This window comes from Staurois parvus, unplaced genomic scaffold, assembly GCF_062004578.1.
Source record: "Staurois parvus isolate SC_StPar_1 unplaced genomic scaffold, SC_StPar_1.0 ptg000682l, whole genome shotgun sequence".
Classification (NCBI taxonomy): domain Eukaryota; kingdom Metazoa; phylum Chordata; class Amphibia; order Anura; family Ranidae; genus Staurois; species Staurois parvus.
The window spans coordinates 12542286-12557523 of NW_028318478.1; positions in this window are offsets into that span (position 1 = coordinate 12542286).

Below are 15238 nucleotides of genomic sequence, written 5' to 3' on the forward strand. Positions count from 1 at the left end.
CATTTCCTCCCGCCCAACTTTGACGAGTCCCTTCTCAACCCATAATCTATGTTTTTTGCTTTACGGGAACCATCCTTTGTTGATACTGCGGTTATTTGGCTATTTTCAGTATCCCCTTCCTTGGTGCCGTACACCCTATCCCTCCCTTCCTCTCCCCCCTCCTACTTTCCTTCATGTTAGGCTCTATTTGATATTTGTTGTTCACTCTTGTTAGTGCTGCCTGACTAGTATAAAAGGGAACCTTACTTGTTCATTTACTGTACACCTCTAATATCCCATTTGCTTACTTTTTAACTTATGTTGTTGTACTTTAAAACAATAAAATGTTTGAACAAGGAAAGCTATCATGGTTTTTGAATGTTAAACTTTTTTTGCCTATCCCTCAACATGGGCATTACAAAAAATAATGAATTGGAGCCGTATTTGTCCACAGACCAGATTTATCATATGCCTGGGTTCTCTGCTGTTACATATATGCCCAACATGGACCAGCAATATACTGGTACATCTCTGGACTTTGAGTGGTTATACCAGTATGATGCCTGCAACTACAGGCATCATCCTGGTATCGTTTTTTTTAGCTAGCAGTAGTCTTTCATGTAAAAGCAATCCTAGTGGCCAATTAGCTGCTGAATTTTTTTTTACGAGCAGCGGGAAGGGACATCCCCTTCCCCCTCCTACCTTTCACAGTTTTCTTGGGCTCTTCTGTCCCACAGGGGAATCTTAGAATGCAGCCAGCAGTTCGACACCATAGAGCTGGTCAGAGACCAGAATGGCTCCAATTATCTCTATAGTCTAAGAAATCAGAAGCTACAAGCATTTCATCACTTCAGTTTTGTAGGATATAAACAGTGCCATTTGTAAATTGGGAAAGCATCTGATCACACCGATCTTGGTGAGATCACATGATGTAAGGGCAAAGGAGATATCCAGAGTCTAAAATACCCCAGATATCTCAAAAAAGAATACCTGTCAATGCCTATGCAGTCAGAGGGGACATTTACTTTCTCTGTGATAGCAATAAAAGTGATTTAAAAAAACAGAAAGGGACAGTGTAAAAATAATTTAAATCAAAATAACTAAAAAGAAAAAAAAAATCACCCTTGCTCCCCTGCATGCACAAGAGTTGACCCTGTGCCGGTATGTAACAGTAGTTGCACCATGCATGTGAGGTATTGCCATGAACGTCAGATCGAGGGCAGTAATTCTAGCACTAGACCTCCTGTGTAAATATAAATTGGTGACCTGTAAAGACTTTTAAAGTGTTACTTATCGATTAATAAAAATGTATGTACTTTGTCTCCATTGCATGGGCATGCACAATTTTAAAGCATGTCATGTTTGGTATCTATTTATTCAGCATAACATCATCTTTTATATTTTATCAAACAATTGGGCAATATATTGTGTTTTTGTGCATTAAAATTCAAAAAAGTGTATTTTTGCCCAAAAGAGTTGTGTTTGAAAAATTGCTGTGCAAATACTGTGTGACGTACAAAATTTTAACACCCACCGTTTTATTCTCCAGGGCCTCTGCTTTAAACAAATATATAATTTTTGGGGGTTCAAAGTAGTTTTCTAGCAAAAAAACAGTTTTTTCATGTGAACAGAAAGTGTCAGAAAAGGCTTGATCTTCAAGAGTGGGTGATGTGTGGCATAAGCTTCTAATGTTGGCCCTAAAATGCCAGGATAAGAGAAGCAGCCCCTCCAAATGACCCCTTTTTGCAAAGTAGACACTCCAAGGTATTTGCTAAGAGGCATGGTGAGTATTTTGCAGATCTCATTTGTTGCCACATGGTTTTGGAAAACAAAGAAAGAAAACAAAAATGTATTGTTTTCTTTTCTTTTTCAAAACCCTGTGACAAAAATGATATCTGTAAAATACTCACCATGCCTCTTGTCAAATTCTTTGGAGTGTCTACTTTCCAAAAAGGGGTCATTTGGGGGGAGGGGGTGTTTATACTATGCTTGCACTTTAGGGCCTCCAAAACTGTGATAGGTAGTGGGGAAGTGATATGAGAAAATATGCCCTTTGAAAGCCTGGAGGTGGTCATTGGATTTTATACCCATGGCATGCATGAGCAATATATCGTTAAAGTGGCAACTTTGTGTTAATAAAAAAAATTGTCATTTTCCAAAAATTTGTGACAAAAAATAAAAAATTCATGGACTCAACATGCCTCTCTGCAAAATCCTTGGGGTGTCTGCTTTTCAAAAAGTGGTCATTTGGGGTTTTACTGCCCTGGCATTTTAGCACCTCAAGAAATGTGGTAGGCAGTCAGAAAGTAAAAGCTATGTAAATTCCAATATATATAGCATAATTTATAGACGCTATAACTTTCACACAAACCAATTAATATATATGTATTGAGATTTTTTTTTTACCAAAGACATGTAGCAGAATACATTTTGGTCTAAATTTATGACTAACTTTGAGTTTATTAGATAATGTTTATAGCCAAAAGTGAAAAATATCGCTTTTTTTTCAAAATTTTTGGTCTTTATTTTGTTTATAGTGCAAAAAGTAATCAAATACCACCAAAAGAAAGCTCTATTTGTGTGAAAAAAGGACATACATGTTGTTTGAGTACAGCATTGCACGACTGCGCAATTACCAGTTGAAATAGCACAGTGCCGAACAGCAAAAAATGGCCTGGTCATTAAGGGGGGGTAGATCTTCTGGAGGGCAAGTGGTTAAAGAAGCTTTTCATCCTTATTTATATTACAATGGATGTTTAGATTCCTTGTAATAGGAACAAAAGTGATAAAAAAAAAAAATAAAGGGACAGTGTAAAAATATAAAATAAATAAAAAAAATGTTTTAAGCGCCCCCATCCCTCCATGCTTGTGTGCAGAAGCGAACGTATACATAAGCCATGCACACATATGTAAATAGTGTTCACAGCACACATGTGATGTGACGCAGCGAACATTAGAGTGAGAGCAATAATTCTAGTACTACACCTTCTCTGTAGTGCTAAACAGGAAACATGTAAAACTTTTAAAGCGCCACCTATGGATTTGTTTTTTTCAGTCATTAAAGTATTTTTTCCAAAATAATTGTATTTAAAAAGCTGCTATACAAATACCATGTGACATAAAAAATTGCAATGATCGCCATTTCATTCTCTAAGGTCTTTGCTAAAGAAAAAAAATATAATGTTTGAGGGTTATAAGTAATTTTCTAGCAAAAAATATGGATGTAAACTTGTAAACAACAAGTACCAGAAAATGCTTGGTATTCTTCAACCTTTGAAAAAACAAGGAATCCAATACAGTACAGTACAGTGTCATCATATGACTGTGTGGTGGTGATCTGGGATTGTTTAATTAAATTTTTAAAACATTTTTAAACATTTTCTCTCTTTTTTTTTAATGAAAAAGTTTATTTTACTATTTGTTTTTACATAATTTCATCACAGAATCATGAGTACACCTTTGGGATGAATTAGAGCAGAGACTGCTCGCCAGGCCTTCTTGTCCGATATCAGTGTTTGACCTCACAAATGTGCTTCTGGAAGAATGGTCAAACATTCCCATAGAAACACTCCTAAACCTTGTGGACAGCCTTCCCAGAAGAGTTGAAGCTGTTATAGCTGTAAAAAGGTGGGCCAACTCAATATTGAACCCTATGGACTAAGACTGGGATGCCATTAAAGTGCATGTGCCTGTACTTTTGGCAATATAGTGTAGATATATTTTTGAACAAATCTATGTTTCTCAATAAAGTACTCACGATTCTATTTAGTGAACACCCCAAACAAAACTAGAGGAGTAGCTTTCTGCTTTTCAAAATCTTTTCCTTTCACTTCCCTTAAGATGATTCAAGATCCTGACAAATGGTGTATACCAGTCAAAGGACCTTTTGCAGATAATAGTATTACACTAATTTCATGTTCTTTCAAAAATTGTTTGATACTGCACTCCCCATATTGAAGGTCACATTATCTTTGTAAGAGACTCTAATATTGTGGTAGACTCATGTACTAGATAGGTCTAATACCAAGAAACCTAAATCATCACACTCTTCAAAGGTTTGTCACAAAACAAGCTACAATTCTGTACCATCACATTCTTAGATATCTGTTGTGAATTGAATCCTACAATCGGAGATTATATGCATTTCTTAAATGTTTATTTTACATATTAATGATTAGATCACATATGTATTTCCCCACACACACAAGGATGATGGTCTGACCATTCCCTGGCCCCTGTAACATTATTACAAAATAATCAAAGTATACAAAAATTAAAAACAACTCATTGGAAACATAGCCAATCCCTAATGAGCAATATAATTATGTGCCAAGAAATTTCCAAATACCTTTGAAGTGGTTCTAAAGTTTTTTTTTTTTCCTAGAATAATAAACATGATACAATCAGGTCCATAAATATTGGGACATCGACACAATTCTAACATTTTTGGCCTATACACCACCACAATGGATTTGAAATGAAGCGAACAAGATGTGCTTGAACTGCAGACTGTCAGCTTTAATTTGAGGGTATTTACATCCAAATCAGGTGAACGGAGTAGGAATTACAACAGTTTGCATATGTGCCTCCCACTTGTTAAGGGACCAAAGGTAATGGGACAATTGGCTTCTCAGCTGTTACATGGCCAAGTGTGTGTTATTCCCTCATTATCCCAATTACAATGAGCAGATAAAAGGTCCAGAGTTCATTTCAAGTGTGCTATTTGCATTTGGAATCTGTTGCTGTCAACTCTCAAGATGAGATCCGAAGAGCTGTCACTATCAGTGAGGCAAGCCATCATTAGGCTGAAAAAACAAAACAAACCCATCAGAGAGATAGCAAAAACATTGGGCGTGGCCAAAACAACTGTGTGGAACATTCTTAAAAAGAACAAATGCACTGGTGAACTCAGCAACACCAAAAGACCCGGAAGACCACGGAAAACAACTGTGGTGGATGACCGAAGAATTCTTTCCCTGGTGAAGAAAACACCCTTCACAACAGTTGGCCAGATCAAGAACACTCTCCAGGAGGTAGGTGTATGTGTGTCAAAGTCAACAATCAAGAGAAGACTTCACCAGAGTGAATACAGAGGGTTCACCACAAGATGGAAACCATTGGTGAGCTTAAAAAACAGGAAGGCCAGATTAGAGTTTGCCAAACGACATCTAAAAAAGCCTTCACAGTTCTGGAACAACATCCTATGGACAGATGAGACCGAGATCAACTTGTACCAGAGTGATAGGAAGAGAAGAGTATGGAGAAGGAAAGGAACTGCTCATGATCCTAAGCATACCACCTCATCAGTGAAGCATGGTGGTGGTAGTGTCATGGCGTGGGCATGTATGGCTGCCAATGGAACTGGTTCTCTTGTATTTATTGATGATGTGACTGCTGACAAAAGCAGCAGGAGGAATTCTGAAGTGTTTCGGGCAATATTATCTGCTCATATTCAGCCAAATTCTTCACAACTCATTGGACGCCGCTTCAAAGTGCAGATGGACAATGACCCAAAGCATACTGCAAAAGCAACCAAAGAGTTTTTTAAGGGAAAGAAGTGGGATGTTATGCAATGGCCAAGTCAATCACCTGACCTGAATCCGATTGAGCATGCATTTCACTTGCTGAAGACAAAACTGAAGGGAAAATGCCCCAAGAACAAGCAGGAACTGAAGACAGCTGCAGTAGAGGCCTGGCAGAGCATCACCAGGGATGAAACCCAGCGTCTGGTGATGTCTATGCGTTCCAGACTTCAGGCTGTAAGTGACTGCAAAGGATTTGCAACCAAGTATTAAAAAGTGAAAGTTTGATTTATGATTATTATTTTGTCCCATTACTTTTGGTCCCTTAACAAGTGGGAGGCACATATGCAAACTGTTGTAATTCCTACACCGTTCACCTGATTTGGATGTAAATACCCTCAAATTAAAGCTGACAGTCTGCAGTTAAAGCACATCTTGCTCATTTCTTTTCAAATCTATTGCGGTGGTGTATAGAGCCAAAAATGTTAGATTTGTGTCGATGTCCCAATATTTATGGACCTGACTGTATATTTACGTTGTCTGTGCAATGCTTTTGCACAGAACAGTCACTTATCTCCTCTTCTGGGGTCCCCCTGCTGGTGTTCTCTGCTCCTCCTTCCCTAGGGGGCACACTTGTAAGCGTGCTCCCGAGCCAGGCTGTGTGCATCCATAGATGCACAGAGTGGCTCAGCCCCGCCTACTACTCTCTGCTCACAGGAGTTGACTGTGTCCTGAGAGAGCAGGAAGAGAGGAGAGAGAAACTGCAGATGGACACAGTGCTGGCTCAAGTTAGGACTCAGGTAAATGTTTAATGAGGTGGGAGGGGGGGGGCTATACAACTACTGGGTTTTGCCTTTGGGACCACTTTAATATTACTTAATGAAAACAACCCAGCATTGACATCCCAAATGATTAATTGGGCAGCACACAAAACTACACTCGGTATATTTATAAATTGCCTCCCACCTTAAAACAAACACTGATTTTTCTTTTTTAGTGCTTCCCCTCCACCCGATAGCATAAGTACTGCTACACGGTGGCAGGGCTGCACAAAATCACGTATATACTGTATATGTGATTTGCATTTCAGGGTAGAGGGCGTGCATTGTCGGATACAGATTTCAATTACCGGGTCCCGATCAGAGATTCCCCTCCAGCACCTGGTGATCGCCGAGAAACAGTGCCAGGGGAGAGACCTGAGTGTAAACAACACAGGTCTCTCTCCTGCCATCAATAACATGCTGCTGTGTATTTCTCTGCACAGTAGCATGCATACACAGAAGAATGTTTTCCTAGTTAGACACAGTAAAACAGCACACAACCCTTTGATCACCTCAGATGTTAACACCTTCCTGCCAAGTGTCATTAGTACAGTGTCAGTGCTTTTTATTAGCACTGATCACTGTATTAGTGTTATTGGGATATCATTGGCAGTTAATCAATTCCCACCCAGTATCAGAATGAACCCTGCAGTCCCGCTATAAGTCACTGATTGCTGCCATTACTGGTATAAAAAAATAAAACAATTCCAGTATATATACCGCCATTTTGCAGACACTATAACTTTCACATAAAACAATTAATTTACACATATTGGGTTTTTTTTTTTAGCAAAGACATGTAGCAGAATACATTTTAGCCTAAATTTATAATGAAATTTGATTTTAACATTTTTTTACTGGATATGTTTTATAGCAAAAAGTAAATTGATTTTTTTTTTCAAAATTGTTGGTCTTTTTTTGTTTATAGTGGAAAATTAAAAATGCACAGGTGATTAAATAACACCAAAAGAAAGCTCTATTTGTGGGAAAAAAAGGAGATAGATTTTGTCAGTTACAATAACGCAGCACCATATCGCAAAATATGGCCTGGTCAGGAAGGGGGAGGGCAAGTGGTTAAACCACTTGCCCTCTGGAGGGCAAGTGGTTAAAGCTGTTTTTTTGTATACTGAATCTGATATAACTTACCTATTGCCTTTAACTTTAGGCACTGCATTGGTTAAGAGCAGCAGCTGCAGTTGTAAAAGTCTTTTGGTTCCTGACCTTCCCTTCTTTCGCCCTCCTCCATTAAGAAAACTTCTTGTATTGTTTTTACAGAATGCAATACATTGTGTGAAAAGTAAAGGGGTAGATGAATGTCACTCACAGGGTGTGAAAGCAATTGAAGGAGTTGCTATTTTTAACCCCTGCAGCACCAGAAGTCCACAGCTGCAAGGAGGATCCAACAACAGTAAACAGTAAACTATGTCCCTGGTGCAGTGTGCCAAAAAAAAACTACTCAAAGAATACAAAAGCAAACCAAACAGGGATCTAAGAAACTAAATGAATACCCTTTTTTTTAGAACTTCACATGCACCTTATTGTTGGCTAAATAATATACCCAAAACCTTTTCATCAAGTCTTCCCTAAATTAAGACAAAACAATGAAACTTGTACCCAAAACTCATGTTTAGTCTAGAAGAATTCCAATCATACTGCACTAAATTATATGAAAATCTTCACTCTATAAACGACACCCAACTAACAAACTTCTTTAAAAAAACTATTTTTTTACAAAGTTTTCAAAAACAGATTTCAACATTTAAAAAAAAAAATCACAAAGACATTTTAGAAATAGATATTACCCTTGCTGAAGTGCTAGTGGTAATAAAACATCTAAAAATGTCAATAGGCTAAAGTTTCTGATCGACTATAAACACTGTGCTACAAAAAATGAATGGAACAACTGACCCCACACCTAATGCTACTATTCATTCTCTAAGAAAAGAACCCTGCATTAAACACCACTTTTATCAGTATGATACTTAAACCCAGTAAAGATAGAAGTTTCAAATTACTGACTCATATCCTTGCTCAACTGTGATCTGAACATGCTCACAAAAAGTCAAGCCGACAGAATATTGGTAATTATAGCTTCCTATATACTTAAAGCCCAGGTGAGATTTATACCTGTCTATCAAGCTCCAGACCAATTTAAAGATTATTTCTATTATGCAGTCTTCTTCTATAACACAGAGTTGGTGCTTAAAAACTAAATGGTGTATTACTATTTTTAGACCTACTTAAGGCCTTTGAGTCTCATGGAAATACCTATTTATTATCCCATCATATTAGGGATCTGTTCTGCACTTTATTACAACCATCTTTGTACACTCAGCCTATAACTAAGATTTCTATAAAAGGTTTTATGTCATCAGAGATCAAGATAAAGAGAGGACACAGGCGAGGATGTCTTTGTTCTGTTTGCCACTGCTATTAAAAATGTTCCTATTGCAATTCCCCAAGATCCTAATATCAAAGGAATTTCTTGTGCAGGTACAACACACAAATGTGTCAATTCAGATTCTTCCAGAATTTGGAAATCTCTTAGGATTGCATGTAAATTCTTTAAAATCAGAAGCAATGCTGAACCAAAAAGCTTTAATTTGTACTGTCAACAGACAGGACCTTCAAACCAAAATCGATAGAGGATAAAGAAGCAGGCTCTACACAATAATGAACAATAAAGGTGTTGATTGAGGACCACTAGGCCGCTCTGCAGATGACATCAGGAGCCACATGCTGCAAAGACACCCAAGAAGTAGATATGCTCCTGGTCGAGTGTGCTGTCACTGCCTCCAGAGGAGCCAAGCCCTTGGCTCTGCTTGCAGAAGTGGGCCCTGTGACAAAAGGCCTGGCCTGAGGAGAAGGGGCTCTGGGTCCCAGAAGCTGAGCTGTACTAGCAAAGGGAACCATGGCCTGTTTGGCCAATATGGGATCACCACTACTACTTCCACATCTTCCACTGAGTCTTCTCAGATACCCGAGGATGACTGGAATTGGAAGAAAACCATAGGCTGTGAGAAGAGCAGGCTGTGAGATTGTGGTGATGTCAACACTCACTGACACATTGCACATGTGATGGATGGCCGGCTGGGGTCACACAAACAGACACGAGACATCAGAGTCAGACATTACCTTCATCCACAGGCGCAGCTCTGCCTCCACTGATGAATGGGAAGGGCTGGAACTGCACAGTGATCAGCAGCCACTATCTGGCTTGCACTAAGGCACTGAGTCTTAGAGGAAAACTGGAAGGAGTGGTAGGTCAGCTGCTGCACTGGCCTCAGACACCCGGAATCTTCCTCTGTGCTTTCTTCCTCTCCCTCTATCACCCCTCCTCTCAGCTGAAGGATCATTCATGATGTGGTGGTGTTCCACACAGAGAGAGTGCGGCCTGTGCTGTGCCCAGGGGCCCCTAGGTGACAGTGCACCCTAGGCGGCTACCTAGTTTGCCTAGTGGAAGTACCAGCCCTGCTTGCATGCCCATCTCCACCCCGCTGATAACTGAGGAATACTGGTACTACGAAGGGACGTATTATCCGGCACCACTTGAATCCAACCTGCATGCTGAATCACCAGACCCTAGCCAAAAGGATAATTAAAAAGGATAAGGAAGTAACTTCCAACCCACAGGTCCTATTGAGGAGGACAAAAAAGAAAGTGGCCTCTGGCTCTGAGCCAAAATGTATGGGAGTGGGGTCCTACAGAGTGTGTGAGGGGCGGAGTAAACCCATAAGTATGCTGCCATGGAGTCTGTCAGGGAAATTTTAATTTCCCTCCAGTTTTCTCCCTTACTAAAAAGACATGCTGATAGATTAATTAGCTCCTAAATTGGCCCTACTATGTTTATGTATGAATACAGGATAGGGACCTTAGATTGTAAGCTCCTGGGGGCAGGGACTGATGTGAATGTACGATATACTGTATAGGTAAAGTGTTGCATAAATTGTCAAGGTTATGTAAGTACATGTAATCAGGGCTTTTTTCTCAGAGAATAGGTGCCGTAACTCCCTACTACTGAGCCACTCCTTGTGTTCGCCCCCTACCCACCTCCGAGCACTGTCCCTTGGTTGCTCTCCCAACTATCCACCCCCCATTACCACCTCTTTTATAGAATACAGAACCAAATATCATTTTGTGGTGCTAAATATTTTGTATGGAATTTGTTAATTATAACAAGAAAAGCGGTAAAATAGATCCCCTGCAGCCAGCAACAATGGATGCCCCCAGCAACAATAGATCCATTCATCCTGCAACAATAGATCCTCCCACAACAAGACCCCCTAGAAACAATGTTCCCCCTGCAACAAAATACCTCCACAGCAACGATAGTCCACCAGCAGCAACAACAGCTCTTCCAGCAGCCAGCATCAATAGAACTTTCCCTCAATAATAGATCCCTCTCAGCAACAATTGACTCCCAAGCCACAATAGATTCCCCACAGCAACAAGAGACTTCCACTCAAAAATAGATCCCTTCCAGTAACAATAGATCCCCAGCAGCCAGAATCAATAGACCCTCCTGCACCCCTTGCCATTACATACATTCAGTGCTGTTCCTCCGCATTCCTGCTGAAAAAAAGCCCTGCCTGTAATAAATACATACACTTGCCGGCCACTTTATTAGGTACACCTTGCTACCCGGAGTGATCTTCTGCTGCTGTAGCCCATCTGCTTCAAGGTTCGACGTGTTGTGCATTCAGAGATGATATTCTGCATACCTTAGTTGTAACTAGAGATGAGCGAATCGAACATGGCGAAGTGGAATTCGTTTCGAAGATCAGGAAAAATTTGATTCGCGCCGAATCCGAAAATTAGCAAACTTCGGATGCACGAATTGAATTTTCCCAAAAATGGCGGCGACATGTGTGGCGACGGAGCGGGGATCTCTGGGAAGGCGCGCAGACAAGGCGCGCTGACCCATAATGCATTCATTCATGACATGTGATCGCATTAGCCAATCAGCAGCCAGCCAGCCAGCACTGTGTAATGGTGGAGCTATAAATTGCGGCCATCTTACAATTCTCCATTAGCCTCCGGTCATTCAAGAGAGACAGACCTCTGTGTATTAGGGACAGAGTTAGGGCCACAGAGACTTTAGGGCCACAGAATTGTTACTTAGGGACACAGAATCGTTACTTAGGGACACAGAATCGTTACTCAGGGACACAGAATTGTTACTCAGGGACACAGAATCGTTACTCAGGGACACAGAATTGTTACTCAGGGACACAGAATCGTTACTCAGGGACACAGAATTGTTACTCAGGGACACAGAATTGTTACTGAGGGACACAGAATCGTTACTCAGGGACACAGAATCGTTACTCAGGGACACAGAATCGTTACTCAGGGACACAGAATCGTTACTGAGGGACACAGAATCGTTACTGAGGGACACAGAATCGTTACTCAGGGACACAGAATCGTTACTCAGGGACACAGAATCGTTACTCAGGGACACAGAATTGTTACTCAGGGACAAAGAATTGTTACTCAGGGACAGACACAGAATTGTTACTCAGGGACACAGAATTGTTACTCAGGGACACAGAATTGTTACTGAGGGACACAGAATCGTTACTCAGGGACACAGAATTGTTACTCAGGGACACAGAATTGTTACTCAGGGACAGACACAGAATTGTTACTCAGGGACACAGAATTGTTACTCAGGGACACAGAATTGTTACTGAGGGACACAGAATCGTTACTCAGGGACACAGAATTTTTACTCAGGGACACAGAATTGTTACTCAGGGACAGACACAGAATTGTTACTCAGGGACACAGAATTGTTACTGAGGGACACAGAATCGTTACTCAGAGACACAGAAATGTTACTCAGGGACACAGAATTGTTACTCAGGGACACAGAATTGTTACTGATGGACACAGAATCGTTACTCAGGGACACAGAATCATTACTCAGGGACACAGAATTGTTACTCAGGGACACAGAATTGTTACTGAGGGACACAGAATTGTTACTCAGGGACACAGAATCGTTACTCAGGGACACAGAATCATTACTGAGGGACACAGAATCGTTACTGAGGGACGCAGAATTGTTACTCAGGGACGCAGAATTGTTACTCAGGGACACAGAATCGTTACTGAGGGACACAGAATCATTACTGAGGGACACAGAATCGTTACTCAGGGACACAGAATTGTTACTCAGGGACACAGAATCGTTACTCAGGGACACAGAATCGTTACTGAGGGACACAGAATCGTTACTCAGGGACACAGAATAGTTACTCAGGGACACAGAATTGTTACTGAGGGACACAGAATCGTTACTCAGGGACACAGAATCGTTACTCAGGGACACAGAATTGTTACTCAGGGACACAGAATCGTTACTGAGGGACACAGAATCGTTACTGAGGGACACAGAATTGTTACTCAGGGACACAGAATCGTTACTCAGGGACACAGAATCGTTACTCAGGGACACAGAATCGTTACTCAGGGACACAGAATTGTTACTCAGGGACACAGAATCGTTGAATTAAAGAGTATGTCAGACAACACGCAGAGGAGTGGCAGAGGAGGCAATGTTTCAGGAGCGAGCAGACGTGGCAGCAGAGGAAGGGGTCGAGGCAGCACTAGTCGCAGCCAGAGGCCAGTGCTCCCGGTGTCATCCAGCGGTCGTGTCTCCACCGACAACCCTGCCGTCATCGATTGGTTGGCTTGGTCGTCTTCCTCTTCCCAGGTCACCTCTGACACCTACAGCCAACGGTCGGTGGGTACGTCAGACACAACCGTTAGTTGGCATGGCCCGGGAGCAAGCCCACTGAAATCACGTGTCCTCTACCTGCCCCTGTCCTTTGGTGTTCCCTCACCAAGCGAAGTATCGCATGCTGTGGGCTCAGCCCCACTGTACAGTGAGGAAGAGCTAGCAGAGGGCGGTCAGGAACGGGGGGAGACATCCGCCTCTTCAGCAGCCAGGCGAAGAAGTAGTGGCGAGGAGAGTGGCTCGGTAGCCGGTCTAGAGACAGGTCTGTCTCCTGACCCACACGCAGCCGAGGGGGCTAGTAGTGAGGCGGAGACCCTAATTGATGATGAGGCTGATCGCACTTGGCAGCCTCGTCGTCATCAGGCTATTGCTTCCGCATCATCAGGAGAAGAGGGTGCCAGCTTGGCAGCGAGCAAAACAGTCGGTGGGTTGCCCAGGAGGCAGCAGGGTCGCAGCAGTGTCAGTGGAGGCAAACGGCCACGGAGTAGAGCACCAGCTCCACTGCAGCCTACCACCACGGCCAGTAGTGGTGCCGGTGTGCACGGAGGAAGTAGCAGTCAGCCAGTGAGGAGTAGCGGGGGCAAAGTTTCCTACTCGGCGGTGTGGCAATTTTTCGTCAAGCCGCCCGAGGAAGTAAACGTAGCCGTATGTCGACTATGTGGCCAGAAAGTCAAGCGTGGCCAGGGGGCCCATGTTGGGACTACAGCGTTGCGTCAGCATATGCAGCGTCGCCATTCGGTGGCCTGGGAAAACCGTGATAAAGATACGGCGGTTCTGCCTGCCCCAGCCCCCGCTCCATCACCCGCTACGTTACTTGCTCCGTCACCCGACGTCAATCGCCCTCTATCAGCCAGTCAAGGCTCCAACACCTCTGCTGAGGGGAGTTGTCGCTCGTTGGCATCTTCCGCTCGTTCAGATGCTCCTTCTCCTGCAACTCCTCTTCACGGATTCCGTCAGCAGTCTTTCTTGGAATCCGTTTCCAAGAGACAACAGTTTGCGAGCACGCACCCGACGGTGCAGAAGCTGAACGTCCTCCTGTCCAAGTTGCTGGTGCTGCAGTCCCTCCCTTTCCAAGTGGTGGACTCAGCACCTTTCCGAGAAATGATGGCTTGTGCCGCGCCGCGGTGGAGAGTGCCAAGCCGGCATTTCTTCGCCAAAAAGGCAGTGCCAGCCCTGCATTCACATGTAGAAGAGATGGTGGGCCAGTCTTTGAGCATGTCGGTCTCTGCCAAAGTGCACGGCAGCGCCGACGTGTGGAGCTGTAACTACGGTCAGGGACAGTACATGTCATTTACGGCCCACTGGGTGAACGTGGTGCCGGCACAGCCGCACCAGCAACTTGGACAGGTCACGCCGCTTTTGCCTCCACGTTTGCACGTCCTTGGTCCAGCAAAGATGTCCGCCTCTACCACCTCTTCTTCCGCCGTGTCCTCAGCCGCCACCCCCGTGCCAAGTCCCATTACCCGACCGGCATATCACATGTGCAGGGCGCAACGGTGTCACGCTGTGCTGCACCTGGTATGCCTTGGCGAACGTAGTCACACAGGGGAGGATAAAACATAAGGAATGCTGCGCTACATTCAAATCAATTTGTGAATGTGGGATCCCAAAATATTAAATCAAAGAGTGTGACAATATTACCAATATTAATCTATAGGTGCTTACTGATACTATCAAAATCAATTGAATCACTTAAAAATTATATAGAAACACAAAAAACTGTATCTATATGTATGTGCATAAATACAAACACATATATATATACTTAAATCACACGTGCCTGTTGTGAAGTGAAAAAGAATGACCAAAATATTGATACACGCAAACTTATATCTCAAAGTCCAAAAATAGAATATTGTAAGTGAAAAAACAGTAAACGGTGCTTCCAAATTATACTGTTAGTGACCACGAGTGAAAAAAATCGTGCAGGTTTCTGGGTGTATATAGATCTATGAATCCAACCACCTTCTGGATTGGCCTCTCACCTCATCCCTTCGACCCTTGCGGGTCAAAGAGCAGTAGTGGATCCCTCTCACAGATCCTCCAGGTACCAAAGCACTCCAAGACAGCTCTCAGAATATAATATTCCCACTCAGGCTCTTCTCCAGGAAAAGTTGAAATATCAATCTCTCAGAATGAGACAAAAGAATCCTCCCATAGTGTAGTATATT